Consider the following 23,800-nt stretch of genomic DNA (forward strand, 5'->3'; position numbering starts at 1 on the left):
TTAGTTTGGTGATGTGCAATGTGTGGGCGTGGATTATCCTTCCTTATGTGACCATTGGGGAGTCTTGGAGGCAAAGGAAGATTCAAATGGATAAGGTGAGCTGTTGGTATGAGCTGGAAAGGTAAAGGTGCTTTACCTTTACAGCCTTGACTCATCTGATCCATCCAATTCAAATGAAGCAATCTGAGCCCTCCATTCAGTCCAACCACGACCAGCTAGCACCAGAACATCAAAGACCAGCTTCCTCTCATCCTAACCATCAATTTATCTTTAATCTACAGCCCTAGGATCTAGGTTTATGATCTGAGTTGTGTAAAGGCATATATAAGCCTCTTATGATCATTTTGTAATCTTTAAGTGAGTAAGGGGGTTTCCCTTCTCCTTCTCTGATCTAAAACACGTTCTTAGTCTCTCTAGTCTCATCCTGAATCTATATACACGTTCTCAGTCTTGTTACTAATCTCTTAAACACTTAGACACACAAACACTCATTAGACTTCTCTTCTCTCAAATCGCTTCCAAGCTCTCTCTCTTTACCCATTTGGGTTTCATACACACATACAACCTGAGTTCTCTTAAATCTCACAATATGTACATCTTATTTATTTATAAATAGATCATATATAAGTATTTCTAGATAAATTTCAGTCAGCGCAGAATATGGGTTATCATCTAGTATAAGTTTATACGTAAGCATATAGTCTGCTGGTAGTTTTTGTTGATATAATTAATTTCAAATTTTAAGAAACATGGATCCTGTTAGTATTAGTGTGTGTTGTTTTAGTCAACCGTCTGATTAATAAACGAGATGTTGAATTACAGAAATAATTTTAGTTAAGGATAATCATAAACTGTTGATAAAAAGAAGGATAATCGTAAACTTCTTTATTTAAGAATATTTTCATTCATGTATTCAATAGTGAGCAACAAAATTTACAATAGTGTGTATATATAAACAAAGGATTGCTTAACGATTAAACAAAGATTGCTTCCTTTCTTCCCCTAGTGGTCTGTAAGTTTCTTTGTTTCTCTCCCGTTTTTGATATGTTGATATAATATTTATGTAATTCCCTTTTTTTAATCAGGAAATATGGCAAAAATCTGCCACAGATGTACAAGTACGACAACCGTGATCCATTGCGTTACCGAAACTCAGAACTTCTGCCTTACCTGTGACTACCTGAGGCATTGTGAACGTGATGCTGCAGGACACATTCGTTACCAAATTTGTGATGAATGCATGACCAATCCAGCTTTACTCCTCTGCTCCGACCACATGATCGCTCTTTGCCAATCCTGCTATTCACGTCACTACAACTGCGTCGCCTCTGGCCATCCCATTCAAATCATCAATCGCTTTCCTCAACAACAACAAAAGTTGTAATGGGAATGACCATGAGCATGAGCATAAGGATCATGTAGGTGACAAAGAGAGAAGAAAAGGGATGTTTCAGATGAGCTGCAATGAAAATACCGATTGCGAGATATTGTCTGCAATGGACTGTGAGTCATGCCTAAAGTCAGACGCTGTCACTTACTGTCCCCTACACAACAAGCTTCTATGCTACTACTGCGACATAAAGATTCACCTTCCCGAGCCCGTGCCGCCCCTATTAGAACTTGAGATTGAGGTGAAAGCGACGAAGAAGACTGATAGAAGAAAGTTTGTTACAGAGAATGAAAAATGTATTTTCTCAAGTTAAACTTTACATTGTGCTGTTCAATACATATATATACAACCGGTGAAGCTAAACCATTGGTAGGCGAAAGGAAACCAAACCAATTTGTTAACCACATATTCTAATACCCTCCCCTCAAGATGGAAGACACAAGCTGTGTAGTCCAATCTTGTCTACTAAACTCTTGAATAATCCTGGTTGCACTGGTTTAGTCAATATATCAGCTAGCTGCAACTCTGACTTGACATGGAGCGTCTTGAGAAAGCCAGTCTGCAACCGTTCTCGAACCAAATGACAATCTATCTCTACATGCTTTGTCCGTTCATGATACACCGGATTATAAGCTATGTAGAGAGCAGATTGATTATCACAAAAAGAGAATGGCAGGTGATGAAGGTGGACAATGTAACTCGGTGAGTAAAGTCGTCAACCAAATCAACTCACATGTAGCATCTGCCATGGCTCTGTATTCAGCCTCAGAGCTGCTCCGCGAGACTGTCTGTTGTTTCTTCGAGCGCCAAGAGACTAAGGAATCACCAAGGAATACACAATAGCCAGTAATGGATTGTCGGGAGTCAGTGCAAGCTCCCCAATCAGCATCTGAATATGCTGTAAAATTCAGTTGTGAGGAAGCAGAGTAGAACAAGCCTTGGCCTGGATCATTCTTGAGGTATCTCAGAACACGAGTAGCAGCCTGTAGGTGAGAGTCTGTGGGAGCAGACATGGACTGATTGAGCTTATGCACTGCATAAGTAATATCAGGCCGAGTGTGGTTGAGATACAACAAGCGTCCTACAAGTCTTCGATAAGCGGCAGCATCAGGCAGAGGAGTGCCTAGTGGACAGTGATAGTTTCACATTCGGTTCCATAGGTACTGAAAGAGGTTTGCATCCCAAGAGGCCACCTTCTTCGATAAGCTCCAACGCATACTTACGCTGATTAAGTGAAATGCCTGACTGGTTGCGAGCAATCTCACAGCCCAAGAAATATTTTGCTGGACCAAGATCACGAAGCTTGAACGCAGACTTGAGAACAGTCTTGAACCTTTCAACCGCATCATCATCATTCCCAACAATCAAGATGTCATCTACATAGACGAGCACCACAAGATAGACCTTGTCCACGTACTTGACGAAGAGAGAATGATCCGAGTGAGTCTGTTTGAAACCATCACCAGTGATCACATGAGACAATTTGTGATTCCATTGGTGTGATGCCTGTTTGAGGCCATAGAGAGACTTATGAAGCCGACAAACAGAGTTCGGAGGCACCTTCTTCCCAGTCAACTCTTCATAACCCTGAGGTAGCTTCATATATATTTCTTCATCAAGATCGCCATTGAGAAAGGCATCACTCACATCAAGCTGAGTGATCGACCATTGTTTCGCCGCTGCAACAGCAAGAAGAAGTCGTAGTGTACCAATCCTTGCCACCGGTGAGAATGTGTCCAAGTAATCCAGACCCTCTAGTTGTGTATAGCCCTTGGCCACCACGCGAGACTTATGTCGCTCAACGGTTCCATCAGGATTATACTTAATGGTATGAATCCACTTACACCCAACAGATTGTTTCCCTGGAGGCAGTTCACACACAGACCATGTACCACTCTCTTCCAACGAAGTCATCTCAGATTTCATGAATTTTTAAACTCATCAGATAGAACAACTTCTTTATAGGTTTTAGGAAGTTTAGTAGTAGAAATATTGAGAAGAAAGTTATGATGATCCTCATCAAATTTATCATAAGAAAGATAAGAAGAGATAGGATATGGAGTGGTATTAGTTGAATGAACAGGAAGAGTGTCTATCCTATCAAGTAAAAAACAATGATATTGATCAAGATAAGCAGGAGCACGAGTGTGACGTTTAGAACGAGTCTGAGCTTGTGGTAACGAGTTAGTGGAAGAAGAAGGAATAGAAGAAACATGAGACGAAGGAAGATGTTGCAAAGAGTCATCATAAGGCGCAGAGAACAAACAAGATTCATCAAAGAAAGCTGGGAATGGGGAATCTGGAACTGGTAGAGGCAACACATCTTGATCAAAGAATTGTGAAAAATCATCAGAACGTTTATGCTTTGAAAAAGGAAATTTTGTCTCATGAAAAACGACATTACGAGAAATGGAAATAGTTTCAGAATCAAGATGAAGAATTTTGTAACATTTAAATCCATTTGAGTAACCAAGAAACACACACGGAGAAGCACGAGGACTGAACTTGTTTCTATCTTTCAACAAAGTAGAGGCAAAACACAAACTACCAAAAACATGCAAATGATCATAAGAAGGTTGTTTGTGTGTGAGAAGTTCATACGGTGATTTGTTCTGAAGAAGAGGAGAAGGAGTGCGGTTTATAAGATAGACAGCAGTTTGAATGCACTCTCCCCAGTAATGTAAAGGAACGTTAGATTGAAACAAAAGGGCACGGGCAACATTGAGAATGTGTTGGTGCTTACGTTCTACTACAGAGTTTTGTTGAGGGGTGTATGGACAAGAGAAGAAATGAACAATACCATGAGTTTGAAGAAGAGATGTAAATGCTAACTCAGGTGCATTATCAGATCTAATTGCTTTTATACTAGCAGAATATTGTGTTTTAGCATACTGTAAAACTCAGGAAACACATGAGAAACATAACCTTTATCTTTCATCAAGTAAATCCATGTTACACGCGTGCAATCATCAACCAACGTAAATAAATACTTGAATCCATCATGGGTAGGAGTCTGAAATGGACCCCATACATCAAGATGAATTAAGTCAAAAGGTAATTTTGAAAGATGAGGATTATCAGGAAAAGAAATTCGTTTTTGTTTGGCTAAAGGACAAACTTTACACAGACTCGAATGATCACTTTTAACAGACACATGGACTTGTAAAAACTTTGAAAGAATTTGTATCTTTTGATGAGAAGGATGACCCAATCTTTGATGGCAAATTTCGGATGAAACCAGAGAAATATCATGATCTTGAGTATGTTGTTGATGGAAAACGTTATGTGTAGCAGAAGAAACATAATGAGATGCAGATGAATGATGATCAGGTGAAGCAGGAGCATCCAGGACATAAAGATTGTTGTGGAGGTTACCCTTCCCAATCATGTAATCCGGAGTATGCTCCTGAAGTTTAAGAAACAGGTTATCAGGAAAGATGTAACATGCATATGATGAAAACAGAACAGAGATGGTGCTATTTCTAGTAAGAGAACTAATGCTTAAAAGATTGAACTTGAAATGAGGAATGAACAACACATCAGTCAAAGTCAGTCGTGGAGTAATTGTGATAGTGCCTGATATTTCTACTTGAATGCGAGTACCGTCAAGAAGTGTAACAAACGTGTCACTAATTGAGTTAGTGCAAAGAAACATTTTCAAATCAAAGCAAACATGGCAACTAGCACCAGTATCAATTATCCAAGCAGTGTCTAAAGTAGTAAGGCCGTTCTTCATTCCCGCAGAAACAAAATGATAGTTAGTTGTGTTACCTGAAGGTGGTGTTTCAGAGGCTAAATGAGTGATAAGATGAGGTTGTGGTTTTGAAGTAGAAGCTGTACCATCCGACAAGTGAATGGTGCTACCAGAGATCTGAGATGGTGTCGTTTGAAGACTCAAGACACTGAGAAGTTGGTGAACCTGATCTGGTGTGACTGTACCCAAGTGAACTCCTTGTTGAGTGTGCATCGAAATACCACCACTATCTTGAAGAACCATATTTGCAACATTCTTCTTGCGAGGAGGCCAATTCTGTGAAGATTTCTGTGAGCCTGGAGCTTGAACTTGACTCTGTGGTTTAAGAAAGGAGGATGGTGGTTTGTATCCTTGCGGATAGCCATGTAGCTTATAACATCGGTTGACAGTATGGACTGTAAGTCCACAGTGAGAACACATGGGACGAGGCCTGTTTTTGTTGTATCCACCGGAATAAGCCGCCACCAGATTATCATCAGGAATATTCTGAGAGATGTTACACGCAACAGCACTCGCACTTTTCATCGACCGTTGCCTTTCCTCCTGAGAAACCAAATTGAACACCTTGGAAATGTTAGGTCTTGGCTCCATCATCAGTATCTGACCCCTTGTTGAAGTAAAGGTATCATTAAGACCAGTCAGGAACTTCAAGATGTGATCTTGCTCTTCTCTAGCAACGATCCTCTTTAGACTAGCACAGTCAGGACGTCCACAGCAACACGTATAAGGTCCTTCATGATTCTTCAACTCCTCCCAGAGCTACTTCAACTTCGTATAGTAATCACTCACACTTTGAGAACCTTGTGTTTCAGCAAAGATCTGCTGTTTAATCTCAGCTGTTCTTGGTCCATCACTTTGCTTGAACTGATCATGAATATCGAGCCACATCTGTCTGGCCGTATCCTAATACATGATGCTCTTTGCAATCTTCTTTTCTACAGCATTCACGATCCAAGTGCACACAATGTTATTGCAACGAGACCAAGACGCAAAATCAGGATGATCTTCAGCAAGTTCCGGATACGTTCCATTGACAAATACAGCTTTATTCCTAGCTCCTAAAGCCATAAGCATCGATCTACGCCAAGTAGAGAAGTTACCTAATCCAGCCAGTTTCTCAGAGACAAGAGAAATACCAGTGTGATCGGCATTATGAACGTAGAGAGGATTCGAGTTCGGATCGAGAAGAGATGGAGACGACTCACGAGCTTCATCATTCACCGTACTCATTGTAGCTGCCGTACTCTCAAGAAACTAGATACAAAACAGAAGAATCAAGAATCCAATTGATCAAGAAATAGATCGAAATCAAGGTATTCAGCAGGAACCGTAGCGAATCAACACTCCAACGAACGACGAGACGAACAAATAGATCGCAAAAATCTCCCGAAGAAAAAGAATCCGCGAAGACGAGAATCGAAAGTGATGTACTCATGAAATACACCAATCGAGAGAGGATTCAAAGCTCGAGAAGAATGAAAAGATTTTCCGAGAAAACAAAGCAGAAAGCGAGAGTTTTACTGCTCTGATACCATATTAGAACTTGAGATTGAGGTGAAAGAGACGAAGAAGACGATAGAAGAAAGTTTGTTACAGAGAATGAAAAATGTATTTTCTCAAGTTAAACTTTACATTGTGCTGTTCAATACATATATATACAACCGGTTAAGCTAAACCATTGGTAGGCGAAAGGAAACCAAACCAATTTGTTAACCTCATATTCTAATAGCCCCATATGAGATGTAGCTTTGCGTGACCTGCTAGAGACTTTCTCCCACTTTTATCGTCGGAACATATCGTTTAATTTTACCACCGACATTTCCTGCAGCGGTAGCCAAGGAGACCTACACGCCGGCTCCTCATCATGCGGCATCCGAATAGGTCATCGGGGCCCAGTCTACATGATCGCAAAATTTTCTATTTTATTTTGAAATCCTTTGTTTCAGGGTTCTGTTCGGATTTTATTCTACGGGTAATGTTAGTTTTCATTTTGACATCATAATAAAATTTTAAAATTGAATTGAATAACAAAAAGAATAAAATGGTTACAACAAACTCCAACTTGTTGGGGATGGATGGAGGATCGATTTGGTCTTCTATTTCTTAAAATATAAATATTATTTTTATAACGGTTTTAATATATAATTGATAATTAGAAGATATTGAAAAATACATAATTATGGGTACTAGAAACAGTACTAGAAACAGAAGCAGAAGCTTTGAGATGGGGAACGTTGGCTGGGTTTGGTTATAAAAATGTAATTTTTGAAACAGATCTCTGGTGTTAAAGAAGATGCTCAATGGAGAGGAGGAGATCTGGCCAAGAATGAAACCCATCATCCAAGAGATCTACACCTCATTGGCGGAAAAATGGACTTCGTAGAGAATCTTTTTGGGATGTTAGAGATTGGGTTCATGGATTTGGCATAAGCTTTTGAAGCTGAGAACCTTAGCGAAGCAATTCCTACCTATGGAGGCAAAATGTCAGATTTTGGACGGACATATGGCATCCTAACGGAAGACTAATTGAAGTTGCAGGTGAGTCTGGTACGTTAAAGCTTGGTATTGCTAGATCAGCTCTAGTTTGCGAAGTAAGGAATGATACATGATGGGCTTTCCGTAGAACCCGTGATAGACATATGCGAGAGATAATCAACTTGACTGAAGCTCATCAGTTGGAAGAAAATAGAAACACGCAGGATGTTGTTTTATGGAGGAAGAACGAGAATGAATTTTGCAATCACTTTTCAACCTCACAGACGTGTCAGCAGATTCGTGTGAATAGACTGATCAAACTGTGGGGGTAAAGTAATTTGATTCTCACTTGGAGTGCCCCGTTTCGCTTTCATAATATGGCTGGCTGTTAACAATAAATTGTCAACTGGAGATCGTATGAACTCATGGGGACAGGTGCAATTGTCTGTTTTGTGGAGAGTCAAACGAGATCAGGGATCATTTGTTTTTTTTGCCTGTCCATACACTTACACTCTCTGGATTGAAGTGGTGAGTACGTTGTTGAGGAGGCCTCCTGATCCGAACTGGGGAAGCACTCTTGAACACCTAACAACTCATAGTTTCAGCTACCTTGGCTACATTCTATTGAGGTTAGGGCTTCAAGCTACAATCTACATGATATGGAAGGAAAGAAATGATAGTAAGCATCTCAAGAAGCCAAGACAGCATAAACATTTGGCGAAGATTATTGACAAAACAGTTCGTAATCGGTTCATGGCCACCACATATTGGGAGAAACCGCGTATGAGGGATCTTATGCAAGAATGGTACTGAGCACATAGATAGTTTCAGAAATTTTGTTCTTTTTCCCCCCAAAATTCCTTTTGTACATAAATATTCCTTTTATTTTATTGATGATTAATAAATTTAACATTCCATAAAAAAAAACCTGCACATAGAATAACACACGAGACTGCTATGTTCACGTCCATTGTCTTTAAGTTGTATTCTATTGTGCATGTATGGTTGAATTTATGTATTAAGGCTGATAAGCCATCTGTAAGACAATGAGTTTGGTTAATGAAAAGTAGTTGTTGAGTCAAAAAAGAAGAAGAAAAAAACACATAATTTACCTTTCAAATATCAAATCAAAAGAGAAACTCACATATCAAGTAAAACTCTCTAGATTTCTAATCTCTCCACTAGTGTCCGTAGAGTAGATACGTCCTTGGAGTAGATACCACTCTTACACTAGTCGTCCTAAGTGAACTTTGCGACTGTCCTCCATACCAACCCCAGGATCCGTTATACCAGCCCCAGTTGGGCTGGAAAAAATACACGAATCCGAAAAACCAAACGTACCGACCCAAAAAAAGTTTTGCACAATCTGAACCGAAACTGGTACCATATCCGAAAATATTCAAAATTTTGGTATTTGAATAATCAAATCCGAACCGGATCTAAATTGAAATATTTTGGATATAAAAAATAAAAAAATCACAATTTATATATTAAAATATATTAATTATTTTAGATTTAATATTCAAAAATACTCGAAATATAGTCAAGTAATTGAAAATAGTAAAATTAAATATATGAAAATATTCAAAATACTAAAATTACCATCAATACAATTAAAATAACAGCCATTTTTTTGACATCCCCTTGGACTTTATAAATATTTACAGCAGACTGCCACTACATATTAATTATTAAATACAATAAAGATATTATTATGTTCCACGTTTTATGGGTTATATATATAAACGTATTTTGTCCACTTCGATTTATTGCCAATCGGTTATCTAAAATCTATCAACACAATAACAGTTCAAAAATTTCTAAGCATATTCTCTCAGACACTGACGCAACATACGTCATTAATTAGTTGGCTTAATATCTTGCATTGTTCTCGCCAATATATCTTCGCACAATAACAACCAGGTTAGTATTCGTAAAGTATATTCTCAAAAGACAATCCCAACATATTGGTGGAATCCAAAGATAATATATTTCGAATTTATAACAAACCCTAATTCCTAATGCATTCTATATTCCATTCCTTTCCTATATATACCTAATACTTGACATAAGCAACCTTACACCGTGGTAAAAAAACAAACCTTAAGAAAATGAAGGCTACACCAAAGCTATCTTACCTGTCCGATATCAGGCCGTACAAACCTGAATGGTGGGTCCAAGTCAAGGTCCTTCATACCTGGAAACAACACAGTAAATTCAGTGAAACCACGGAAATCATTTTTGCTGACAAGAAGGTAAACGATTTTGATCTGCTTTGTCTCTATAATATACAATATTTCCAGACTGTTAACAAATTATGATTAAACATTTTTTACTTATAGAAATCTGTTTTTCATTATTTTAGGGAAACAAAATTCAAGCATCTTGCAAAAAAAAACTACTTGCTTAGTTTGGGTGCGGAATGCCGTGTGGGTGAATGGAAAAACCTAGAAATTTTTGTGATAACTCCAGCAGGAGGTGGATACCGACCTACCAATCACCCTTATAAGCTGTCGTTCATGAACCTCAATTGCTCCATATGAATACAGTAATATCGATATGTTTCTGGATTTAGTGGAGTTTGAAACTATATTGAGTGGACATCTAGACAATAATCTCTTGATTGACATGTTTTTAAAACGTTTTGTATTGTAGTTTGTTTAGTTATTGTTTATTAATATATTGGTTTTATCTAGATGTTGTGGGGAAAGCCATAGATATTGGAGAAAAGTTAACTCTCCAATGTAGTAACGGGAAAGAAAAAAAGAAGATTGAATTCACTCTCAGAGACATAAAGTAAGTTATAACAAAGAAAGTGGTCACATTTTATAGTTAATGAATCGTAAAGTTTTTGACTTAACTATTTTCTGTTTATTTGTAGTGATGAACGCATACCATGTTGTCTTTAGGGGAACTTTGCTGATACATTGGAATCATATATAGAAGAAGCACAGTTGGGAGTGGTTGTATGGTTGATCTGATTTGCAAAAATTGGATCATTTAGAAGTAAATATCCTTTACTACTCTAATATAAATTAAATTTATCTTTTTATTAAACAATGAGATATATATCTTTGCTTTAGGTAAACTCCAAATTTCAAAAGCTTTTGATACCTCTCAATTATTGATCAATCCACCAATAGAGGAGAGTGCTGCATTGAAAGAAATGTGAGTAATTTTGAGACTCTTGAAAGTTGATACGTAGCTCTTTTAGAGTTTACGACTCAGTTATTATAATAATATTTTAATTAAATATCGACATGTCCAGGTTTAAGTGTGATACAGCAAACATGTCAATTGTTGAATCAAATGATTCCAACAATCAGATGGTTCGTCACCAGAATAAGGTGATCAATATTGACACATGGGATCAGTATGATGATAAAACCGTGGCTGAATTATTGACTTCTACACAGGTTTATTATAATCTTTGTGATCTGATTAAACTTATTTTATGTTTGCATATAATAACTTCATTTCAATATCACTTCGAATTCTTTACAGATTTGAAAAGCAACAGTTGGAGCTCATGAGATTGCAATTTACCTGACAGGGAAAGGGAATAGCAGAATCGTATTTTGTCACTGAACAAGAGGTAACTCTCTTGACGGTAGCTAGAAATTCTCTTAAACTTTGACTCTTTTTAATAGTATAGATGTGTCTCCTTTGTAATTGTAATATCGATCTATAACAAAAGAGGGAAATAAGATTGTTAAAATATCAAGAACAAATTAGAAGAAAATACATCAAAATCATGATCCGCCTTTTACCTGTGATAAAGTATGAGTCAGATGCTTTATGAGACCATCAAAGAACCCTAATAACCTTGACCCGCAAAGCTGATTCAAGAGAAAATATAATTGGTAGTATTAGTCGTTATCTTAACAACTTTTTTTTCCTACCAAAAATATAGTTAGTCATCGTATGGGCTATAAGTAGTGAGGAAGCCCACTTTATAAAATATTTACGGGACAGAGATCTTAAATGTAGATATCAATATGCATTAGAATCATAGTAATTTTAAAATAAACAAACAAAAAGACAGTGAGTACCGATTGTCCTGCATCTCAAAACTACATTTGTTGTCCTGCATCCCAAAAGTACATATATAATCAGAGTAAGAGCAAAAAAATAACTGACGATATTAGAACTTTTAAATCAAACAAAAAACTTACAGATTGTCAAGAGGATGCATGTTTGAAAGATCTCTTTCTGGAAAGATCTCTTTCTGGAAAGATCTCTTTCTGGAAAGATTTGATCATTTATCTTCTCAATCCATCCTTAACCGATTGTTTTCCTTTCTACGAACTGGAGAAGGATAGTTTTCTTCAGTTTTTCCAGAATCGTCGATTTGGACGAAGAGAGCTGCTATCTTTCGTTTTTTTTTTACTAAAGACATTACTTTCTGTCTGTTTTTTTCTCGATAACCTTGATTATTAGATCACAATTTGTTTTTTAATTTGTAAATATTGGATATATTCGGCCACAAAGCTACAAGCCTAAAATATGTCTGAAGCCCATTTAATATTTTACAAATGAAATTAAACAATGGTCAAAAAGTCTAACTTATATGAATTGTAAGCCCAGTATATGAGATGGACTTTTCTTTTTGAATCCATTTATAAAAAGTCTATAATAAAATTTAAAATGATAAGAAACTTAATAAAATAAATTGTAAGGCTGAGTATGATTCAAATTTTTTTTATCATTATTTGCATTTAGTTATTGTTCCAAATTAAAAACATAGGTATAAAATTCTTTGAACAAATTTAAATTTTGAAGGAGTGCAGTAATAAACAAACTAAAAAAAAACATCAAATATAATAATAACCATCCAGCCATGAACATATATATACCACTACAAGAAAACACATGCTTAACGACGAAAATTAACGAGGAAAAACAATCCTCGTAAATTTGCGTCGAGTTTACGACGAATTTACGTGAAAAACTAAAGTCATCGTTATTTCCTCGTAACGTAACGACAAAACTGTTTCGTCGTAAAGTGGATGTAATTTTACGAGTATTTTACGAGGAAAAACTATTTCCTCGTAAATACGACGTAAACTTTGCGTGGTATTTACGAGGGAATAGTTTACGTGTATTTAGCGAGGAAATTTTTGAATCCACCAACTTTATAGGTGTTACACGTTTTTTTTGCCCACCTAATTAATTTTCGTCGTAAATTCATAGCAAAATTACAACTACCAGATTCGAATTTTCCTATAAATATGGATGTTTGAACATCATTTTAAACACACCAACAACAAAAAACGTGAAAGAAAAAAAATGGCTGGCTCCGGGACTATTTAAGAGTTGCGGAAGTGGATGTATATGCATAGAGATGCTAACGGGAGAGTGACGAAAGAATACCTTGCGGGTCTGGAGACATTTATGCATCAAGCAGATTCAACACCGCTCGCCCAAGAAAGTGGTAAGATGTTCTGTCCTTGTCGGAAATGCAAAATTCGAAACTGGCAAATCGTGAAAATGTTTGGAAGCATTTATAGTCTTGGGTTGCCTTCGGAGATGATAGATGTTTGCATCGACAACTGCATGATCTATTGGGGAGATGATGAGAAGTTAGATGAATGTCGATTCTGCAAGAAGCCACGATTCAAGCCGCAAGGACGGGGACGTAATAGGGTACCGTACCAAAGGATGTGGTACCTACCAATTACAGACAGATTGAAAAGATTGTATCAATCAGAGCAGACTGCTGGAAAGATGAGATGGCATGCCGAGCATACTCAGACGGATGGTGAGATGACTCATCCATCAGATGCAAGAGCCTGGAAACATTTCAACAAAGTACATCCAGATTTCGCTAGCAATATCCGGAATGTGTATCTCGGATTATGCACAGATGGATTTAGTCCGTTCAGAATGTCAGGGAGACAATATTCATTGTGGCCAGTCTTTCTTACTCCATACAACCTGCCACCGGAGATGTGCATGCAACGGGAGTTACTATTCTTGACCATATTAATACCTGGTCCGAACCATCCAAAAAGGTCCCTGGATGTTTTCCTACAACCACTGATAAAAGAGTTGAAGGATTTGTGGTCAACAGGGGTGAGGACGTATGACTTACGATGCGAGCGATGCTTTTGTGGACCATAAGTGATTTCCCTGCCTATGGGATGTTGTCTGGATGGACTACACATGGGAGATTAGCTTGTCCATATTGTAATGGAACGACAGATGCGTTTCAACTGAAGAATGGTAGGAAGACAAGTTGGTTTGATTGTCACCATTGATTTCTTCCCATTGGCCATCCTTACCGAAGAAACAAGAATTTGTTTAGGCACAAAAGGGTTGTGAGAGACACTCCTCCTCCATATCTAACTGGAGAACAAATTGAAGCGCAAATCGACTACTACGGAGCTAACGAAACAGTTCGTTGGGGTGGTAATTGGCATGTCCCTCGTAATATGTCAGATTCTTACGGTGTTCATCACAACTGGCACAAGAAGATTATATTTTGGGAGTTGCCATATTGGAAGGATCTTCTTCTGCGCCACAACCTCGATGTGATGCATATAGAGAAGAATTTCTTTGAGAACATCATGAATACAATATTGAATTTCCCAGGGACGACAAAAGACAACATAAAATCGAGGTTGGACTTGCCGGATATTTGCTCAAGAAGCGAGTTACATATTAAAAGCAATGGACAAGTTCCCGTTCCGATATTCAGATTATCTTCAGAAAAAAAGTCGGTGTTGTTCAACTGGGTGGCATCAGAAGTGAAGTTCCCCGATGAGTATGTTTCGAATCTCTCTAGATGTGTTGAAAAGGGTCAAAAGTTCTCTGGGATGAAGAGTCATGATTGTCATGTATTTATGCAACGACTACTGCCCTTTGCATTTGCGGAGCTACTTCCAACAAACCTACATGAAGCACTTGCAGGTACGTAGTGTATTATATCACAATAATTTACAAAATAATATATGACTAACAATGTGTTTAATTTTTTTTTGAATATAAAAGGCATTGGAGCATTTTTCAGGGATCTGAGTACACGCACTCTTAAAGAAGAAGTTGTGGAACAGCTTCAGGAGAACATTCTCATCTTATTGTGCAACTTGGAGAAGATATTCCCTCCCGGATTTTTTGACGTCATGGAGCATCTAGCTGTCCACCTCCCATATGAGGCATTGCTTCGTGGACCTGTACATTACGGATGGATGTATCAGTATGAGCGAGCCATGAAATATTTGAAGGGAAAAGCAAAGAACCTCGCCAAAGTTGAAGGTTCTATAATTGCTGGAAGTTTGACGGAAGAAGTTTCTCACTTCACATCGTACTACTTTGCGTCAAAAGTACGTACACGGAGAACAGCTCCAAGAAGATATGATGATGGTAGTGTTGCGCCAACATATGCAGTTGCTGGTGTTCCAGACATCTTTAGCCAGATTGGGCGACTCGGTGGGAAGTCTAAAGAGGTTTGGTGGTCGAGTGAAGAAGACGCTCATAGTGCACACACCTATATTCTACTCAATTGCGAAGATCCATTGATGCGTTATTTTGAAAGGTAACATATATTGACACTTCGAAACACATATAAGTATAATTAATTATATAATTGCGAGAGATTCATTCCTATAAAATGTGATTTTACAGCCTATTTGTTTCTCAAGTCGAAGAAACATTTCCTGGTATATCCACAAGTGACGTAGACAAAAGGAAAGATCAACACTTCATTAAGTGGTTGCGGAATCAGGTATTAACTAAAACTTTTTTTTCATACATTATCTGTATTTCATTAACATTCTCTTTATTTTTGCAGGTTGATTATGACGACGACGATGCAGATTATCCTAAGTGGTTACACGAAGTAATTCAATCTCCACTTGTAAAGGTCACCACATCACAGATGTATTTCACATGAGGCTATACTTTTCATACATATGACTATGGTAGACAGCGGGCGACCAGTAACTATGGAATATGTGTGAAAGGGGAAACAGATTTCTACGGGATCTTGACGGAGTGAAGTCGAATTTCCAGGGTTACTGAAGCTGAAATGCGTCCTCTTCAAATTAGAATGGTTCGACCCCGTCGTCAACAGAGGTGTTCGGTCTAACAATTTCGGTGTAGTTGATGTCAACGGTGGACGAAGGTACAACAAATTCGAGCCTTTCATCTTAGCTTCACAAGCAGACCAAGTTAGCTTCCTTCCATACCCTCAGATGAGAGATTCAGGTATAAATTGGTTAGCAGTGATCAAAGTTACACCTCGAGGACGAATCATCAGTGGAGAAGAACCACCATTGCAAGAAGAACAGAAAAATGAAGTTGAGGAACCTGAACAAGAAATTGATGACATCCTTCTCATTGATCCGCATAATCACGAGTACGAAGATCTTACCGATGATGCCACAGACGAAGCTGTTGAAGACGAGTTTAATGAAAATGATGATGTTTCTAGTGATGACGAGAATGTCGATATATCCGATTGATGTATTTGTTTTATGAATAAGAAGAGGGAGTTTGTTTTATGAATAAGATAATGTGGGGTTTGTTTTATGAATAAGGTAATGCCGGGAGTTTGTTTTATGAATAAGCAAATGTGGGAATTGTGGTTTGGAATGGAAATAAAGATGGGGTTTGAAGTATATGAAGTAGAAAATAAGGAATATGGGGTTTGGGGTTTCGGATTCAAGGGATTTAAACATAACACTCGTTAATTCCACGTAACAAAAAATCGTCGTAAAGGACTCGTAGGTCAACGAGGAAATAACGACGAAATATAAAAATAAAGAACGCGGGACTCGTTAATTCCACGTAGGACAAAATCGTCGTAAATACCACGTAGGATGAATTCGTCGTAAAAACCACGTAGGATGAAATCGTCGTAAATACAACGTAAGACAACGAGGAAATAACGACGAAACCTAAAAATAAAGATGGGGTTTGGAATATATGAAGTAGAAAATAAGGAATATGGAGTTTGGGGTTTGGGGTTTCGGGTTTTGGGTTTCGGGTTTGGGGTTTGGGTTTCGGGTTTTTGGTTTCGGGTTTCGGGTTTAGGGGTTCGGGGTTTGGGGTTTGGGGTTCGGGGTTTAGGGGTTCAGAGTTTGGGGTTTCGGGTTTAGGGGTTCGGGGTTTGGGGTTTCGGGTTTTGGATTTCGGGTTTGGGGTTTCGGGTTTTGGATTTTGGGTTTCGGGTTTGGGGTTTCGAGTTTCGGGTTTCGGGTTTAGGGGTTCGGGGTTTGGGGTTTCTGGTTTTGGATTTCGGGTTTCGGGTTTCGGGTTTCGGGTTTGGGGTTCTAGGGATTTAACCATAACACTCGTTAAAAATAACGACGAAACTTAAAATTAAAAATGGGGTTTGGAATATATGAAGTAGAAAATTAAAGATGGGGGTTTGGGTTTCGGGTTTCGGGTTTGGGCTTTCGGGTTTCGGGTTTGGGGGTTGGGGTTTGGGGTTTCGGGTATGAGGTTTCGGGTTTCGGGTTTCGGGTTTCGGGTTTCGGGGTTGGGGTTTCGGGTTTCGGGTTTCGGGTTTGGGCTTTCGGGTTTCGGGTTTGGGGGTTGGGGTTTAGGAATAACGACGAAACTTAAAATTAAATATGGGGTTTGGAATATATGAAGTAGAAAATTAAAGATGGGGGTTTGGGTTTCGGGTTTCGGGTTTCGGTTTTCGGATTCTAGGGATTTAAACATAACACTCGTTAATTCCACGTAGGATGAAATCGTCGTAAATACCACGTAAGCATAAATGGTCGTAAAGACCACGTAACCAGAAATCGTCGTAAAGACCACGTAAGCAGAAATCATCGTAAAGACCACGTAAAAAGATTTAAACATAAAACACGTTAATTTCACGTAAGCATAAATCGTCGTAAATACCTCGTAGTGTAAAAACTAGAAAAAATGGAAAAGGATCAAAATACCAGAATAACATGTGGCAAGACTTCCAGCAATTATAGTACGTAAGTCTCGCCCACATGAATTCTAATATCTTATCCTTTTCCTATTTTTTTCAAATATTTATAATTTGAATATGATTTTGCTGAGGAATGTGATTTCAGATAGGTGTGTGATTTGGGAGTTTATGTGTGGTTTGAGAATGAGAGTTGTGAGTATATTTATAGGAAAGCAAGCCTCGTTAATTCCACGTAGGCAAAATCGTCGTTAATACCTCATAAACAAAAACACGGGCCTTTGTGATTCCTCGCAATTTCCTCGTAAAAAAAAACACGGGCCTTTGTAACTGCTCCCTATTTCGTCGTAAACTTACGACGAATTTGTGACGATATGTAATCTTATATATACACCCGAGCGCTCACTCTTTCTTTCCTCTCTACTTCCTCTCTACTTCCTCTCCATTTCGTAGCAATGGTAAGCCTCTCTGATTCCTCTCTAATTTGGTTAGTTTAGATAGATTAGGTGGTTAGTATAGGGAATTTAGATAGGTTTGCGGATTTTATGTTATTTAGTGTTGATTAGGTGGATAATGTTGGAAAATATATTGTTGATGTTAATTTAAAAATTTCATTTTTTCCCAGGTTCGAAAAGGAAGATTTACTGCCCATTAAAGAGAGATCTTCGGTGAGCCGGGTAGTCGTTTAGACCCGGCCTCTTCTTCCGCTCCCAGTTCTTCGGGCCAGGAGACTGTCCCCGAGACTCAGTACACTCAGAGAGTCTCTGGGTCTACTTCTTCTAGTGCACCATCGGCTCCTCATGTGCCTCCTCCGATGCCTCCTCCTGTGCTTCCTCCGATGGCACCTCCGATGGCCGCCGATATTCATCTTGATCTGATGGTGCCTCCGAGTGCTCCTTACTCGCAGTACACTGTAGAGGACATTCTCAGTCTGCCAGGCAGAGAAGGTTTACCAGTCATCGACCCAGACCGACCGGACGGAACGTTGTGGTATGTTGCATTAATTTTTTTTAATTCGTTTAAATTTCTTTTATAACATTAAAAAATAATTTATATTTTAAATTTGTATTTTCCAGGTGGGGGGTTGACGGATGTCTTGCATCGGACGTAACCGACACGATCAAGGGTTACTTCTCCATGGCACATCCAAACTGGAGTAAGACGCCTCACTACGTCAGAAAGACGTGGTTCAAAATTTACGCTGTAAGTTTCTATTAATTAATTATATATATTTTAATTTTTTCATGATTTATATATATACTTTCTAAAAAACTAATTGTTAATTTATTTTTTCCAACAACAAAAATATAATTGGGCCTTGGGGATCACTGAGAGGGTGAGGAAGAAGTTTAACGCGAAAGCGAAAATTCGCTTGTTGGACACGGTCTCCAACTGGAAGGGTGACTGGATCGTGAAGGGGTATGAGCGTGGCAAACCTGCTGAGCTCACCACAGATGTGTGGGATGGTCTCATCCGTTATTGGCGCCTTCCTGATTCCATTAGAATCGCCCAGGCTTGCTCTAACTCCCGTAACACGGTCGATGAGCACGGGAACGGGCCGATGCTTCACACTACGGGCCAAAAACCCCACGCCGGTGTCCGTTTGGAAATGGTAATTAAATATTTTATTAAATAATTTTTTTAATACATATATTAATTTATTCTAACTTTCTTAACTGTTTTTTAGGCCAAAGAGACGGGACATCTCCCGTCTCTTATGGAACTTTACGAGAGGACCCACAAGAACAAGGCGGGCGTATTTGTAGATGGCAAGTCCGAGCAAATCTACAACGACGTAGTTGCTCGGGTTGAAGACCGCCAGACTCAGCTGACCCAGCAGTCTACCGACGGATTACCCGTCACTTTTTCCACACTTGAAGTGGATAAGATTTACGAGGAGGTAAATTTTCAAAAAAATTAATTTTTAATTATTCATTTAATTTAACTTTAAATTTAACTTACAATATTTATTTTTTGTTTTTAAGGTTGTCCCTAAAAAAAAGGGACGGACGTTGGGTATTGGTTCTGTCAACGATGTTCCGAGAGCGATATCGTCTTATGGTCATCGACGGGATGATGAAGTCACGGAGCTGCGTAGAGAGTCCGCTCAGCTGCGTAACGAGTTGACCGCGACAAAATCTCGTATGGGTGGAGTCGAGGGCTTCTTGGACGTTATTGCGGCCACAAATCCGGAATGGGAGTCCATGTTGAGGAACATGCGACAACAACATCCCATTCAAGGCGAGTCATCCGACGTACATAACGAGGCGGATGTTACGAGGAGGAGTGATGAATTCTACCGGGCGATGAACGACCCTTAGTTTTTTTTTTGGTTGTTGTATTATATAAATTCAAAACTTATTTATGTATAAAATATTTTCATATTGATTTATTTTTATTTTGAATTTTAATTTATTATTAAATTAAATAATTTTAATTATTTTTTAATTATATTTTTAAATTCTGTAAAATAATAAAAACGAAGTAAATTCGTAGCCAATGTACGACCTCTTTACGTGGAAACCTTACGAGGAAATGACGAGAAACATTTAACGAGTATTTTACGAGGAACCATTTACGAGGAAATAACGAGGAAAAGTTTACGACCATTTTACGAGGAAATCATTTCGTGGTTGTTACGTGTATTTTGCGAGGAAACTCTTTCAAGGTATTTACGTGTAGATTACGAGGAACTATTTTCGAGGTATTTACGAGGAATTATAGCGACGTCCTTACGTGGAATATTGACGTGGTCTTTACGACGAATCGCCCTACTTCGTCTTTACGACGAAATATATTCCTCGCTAAGTTACGACGAATTAGCGAGGAAATATGTGTTACGACAGACGTGTAACGAGGAAACGCGTTTCCTCGCTAATTCGTCGTAAAGACTCTTTTACGACGAAATAACGAAGAAAACCGCCCTCGTTAAGATTATGTTTTCTGTAGTGTACATTCATATTTTGTATAACATGACAAACTATAACTAAATTGAAACTTAACCGAGAACCAATACAACATACAAAATATCCAAAATTAACCAGATCAAAGCATCTAAGCTCGAATCCATATATAATCAGACGAATTCTATATCTCTTTAAGCTAAAAACTTAAAAACACAACCGAATTGAAACAAATAAAAGCGCGGGTCAAAATCTAGTAAGTACCTTAAATACCTATTATTTTTTCATACAACTATATAAACAGAACTAGTTTCATGTTATTTTAGATATTTAACATATATTATTCAAATGTATATATTGTATAATTTTATTTTTGAGTTTTAAGGGTTCTATGGTATATTTAGATATTTTAATTTTCTTATATAATTTAAATGGATATCCAAACTTAAACATAACCCGTAAAGATATGAACTAAACCCGAATCAAAATTTATAAATATCTGAATGGGTAAATCTTTAGTCCTAAGAATCTAAAACTCGAATAGACCCAAATCAAACTCGGTTAAATACCCGAATACCTATCTTTACGCCCCAAAGTCCATCATCCCCCATAATTAGGCATGATAATATATATGATTCTATGTGGCATAAATAAAAACAAACAATTGTTAAATAAATTTATTTATGATCAGGCATGATATTCCACAAGATTTTTTTGTTGCATAAACATGAACAAACAGTTGTTATATATGTCTTATATATTAACTAAGAAGCATTTTTAAGTTGTAACATTGACCACTTTATTGAGGTGTCAACACCATAATTTTTTTTAACTGTCTCTATTAAAAGTCATTACTTAACTTACGACAGAAATTGTGCCTAATTAATGCCATTGTATATTTTTGATGGACCATTAATTTTATACTAGAGCATGATTCAAGCAACCGCACTGATTTTGGTTTTTATTTTTATTTCTATAAGTTATTTAATGACATTTCTAAATATAAAGGCTATTTTGATATTTTTAAGTTCTACACATCATAACCAAATCTACCTAGATTCGGAAGGATCTGACTCAAAACCGAAGGTGTTACAAAACCCACACAAAAATTTCTAGTATCCGAATGAAACTTAATTACAACATCCAAAAATTGGATACCTGAAAAGATAACCCTTATCCGAACAGATACCCGAATACCCATGCCTAATTGATTCTGTAAACAAATAAAAATAATTATTGTTAAACGTTTTGAATTCATATCACAAATGAATCAATGTCAAATTATTATGGTTAACATTTAAAATAAATGTTATTGAATTATTATGTCAACAACAAATAATAAAATAGTTAAGAAGTAAAAAATGAATGTAAAAAATGTAATAAAACACTTAAAAATAAGTAAGTTCTCTAAAAAAATAATATAAAATGATGATTTTAATGATTGGTGGTAGATCACATTTTAATAAGTCTTTAATAGACAAGACTTTATTAAAAATTAAATGATTCGGTGTTATAGTTATCTAGACGTGATGAGTTAGAAAAAACATGTACATCTTGTTTATTTATAAATAGATCATATACATATATTTTTAGATAAATTTCACTCGGCCCAGGATACGGGCTATCATATAGTCTGCTGGTAGTTATTGTTGATACAATTAATTTTCAAAATTTGAGAAACATGGATCCTATTTCATGTATCTGTGTGTGTTTTAGTCAACCGTCTGATTAATAAATGAGATGTTGAATTACAGAAATTTTGTTTTGGATAATCGTAAACTTATTTTGTTACAGAAAAAAAGAAATAAAGTTATTTATTTAACAGAGAATATTTATTCTTGTTTTCAACAGTGAGCAACAAAATTTACATGTCGTACTGAATATATATACACACACATAAACAAAGGATTGCTTAACAAATTAAAACGTTTGCTTCCTTTCTTCCCCTACTGGTGTGTAAGTTTCTTTGTTTCTCTCCCGTTCTTGATACGTTGATATAATATTTATTAATTCTGTTTTTTTTTAATCAGGAAATATGGCAAAAATCTGCCACAGATGTACAAGTACGACAGCCGTGATCCATTGCGTTACCGAAACTCAGAACTTCTGTCTTACCTGTGACTACCTGAGGCATTGTGAACGTGATGCTGCAGGACACATTCGTTACCAAATTTGTGATGAATGCATGATCAATCCAGCTTTACTCCTCTGCTCCGACCACATGATCGCTCTTTGCCAATCCTGCTATTCACGTCACTACAACTGCGTCGCCTCTGGCCATCCCATTCAAATCATCAATCGCTTTCCTCAACAACAACAAAAGTTGTAATGGGAATGACCATGAGCATGAGCATAAGGATCATGTAGGTGACAAAGAGAGAAGAAAAGGGATGTTTCAGATGAGCTGCAATGAAAATACCGATTGCGAGATATTGTCTGCAATGAACTGTGAGTCATGCCTAAAGTCAGACGCTGTCACTTACTGTCCCCTACACAACAAGCTTCTATGCTACTACTGCGACATAAAGATTCACCTTCCCGAGCCCGTGCCGCCCCTATTAGAACTTGAGATTGAGGTGAAAGCGATGAAGAAGACTGATAGAAGAAAGTTTGTTACAGAGAATGAAAAATGTATTTTCTCAAGTTAAACTTTACATTGTGCCGTTCAATACATATATATACAACCGGTTAAGCTAAACCATTGGTAGGCGAAAGGAAACCAAACCAATTTGTTAAGGGTTTAGTGACAATTTTTCTTATGTTACAACTGGATTTTTGGTTTGTTAATTGGATTATATTGTCAAGATCATCTTGTTAAAGTTATTATTTTCACATTTTATTTTACCAAATAGAATACCTATACAAAAATATGGAAAAAATACATAATTGTTGGATATGGGCCTCACTAAGTACCAAGGCCCAGGAGCTAACTCGGCCCGATCCCAAAACTGAGCCCATGACAGGAGCGACGTGACAAAGCCCAGAAAAGGAAGCAAGGCCCGCGCCGAATGCCATCATCACATCGGGGTAAGCGGTTCACCAACTCCCTGAGACGACCTGAAAACACGCCACCGAACGACAGGAAGGAATATGCCGAGACTCCTACCACGGCGCCGAACCTACTCACTGACAATTCGCCGATCACTGTAGCGGGTCAGAAAATAATCATAACGCATCCACAAAACCACGCAACTAAAGTCTATAAAAAGAGGAAAAAAGATTACGAAGAGGGGGCAGCGAAATAGAGAAAGAAAGACTAGAGAGATAAAGTAGAGAGCATCCCGAGTTCGTCTTTACGACTACAAGTTCTTCTTTTATTCTTCGCTTCGGCTTTTTGTAAACACTTCATTAAAGAAATCTTTGGCCCCATTAATCATACTTATATC

General features: G+C 37.6%; 1 pseudogene; it reads left to right on the forward strand.

Moving 5' to 3' along the window:
• The first annotated feature begins 20,996 nt into the window (after window positions 1-20,996).
• Window positions 20,997-23,539, forward strand: LOC125580943 (annotated as a pseudogene).
• The last annotated feature ends 261 nt before the right edge of the window (window positions 23,540-23,800 follow it).

The sequence above is a fragment of the Brassica napus genome, chromosome C1, assembly GCF_020379485.1.
Source record: "Brassica napus cultivar Da-Ae chromosome C1, Da-Ae, whole genome shotgun sequence".
Lineage (NCBI taxonomy): Eukaryota > Viridiplantae > Streptophyta > Magnoliopsida > Brassicales > Brassicaceae > Brassica > Brassica napus.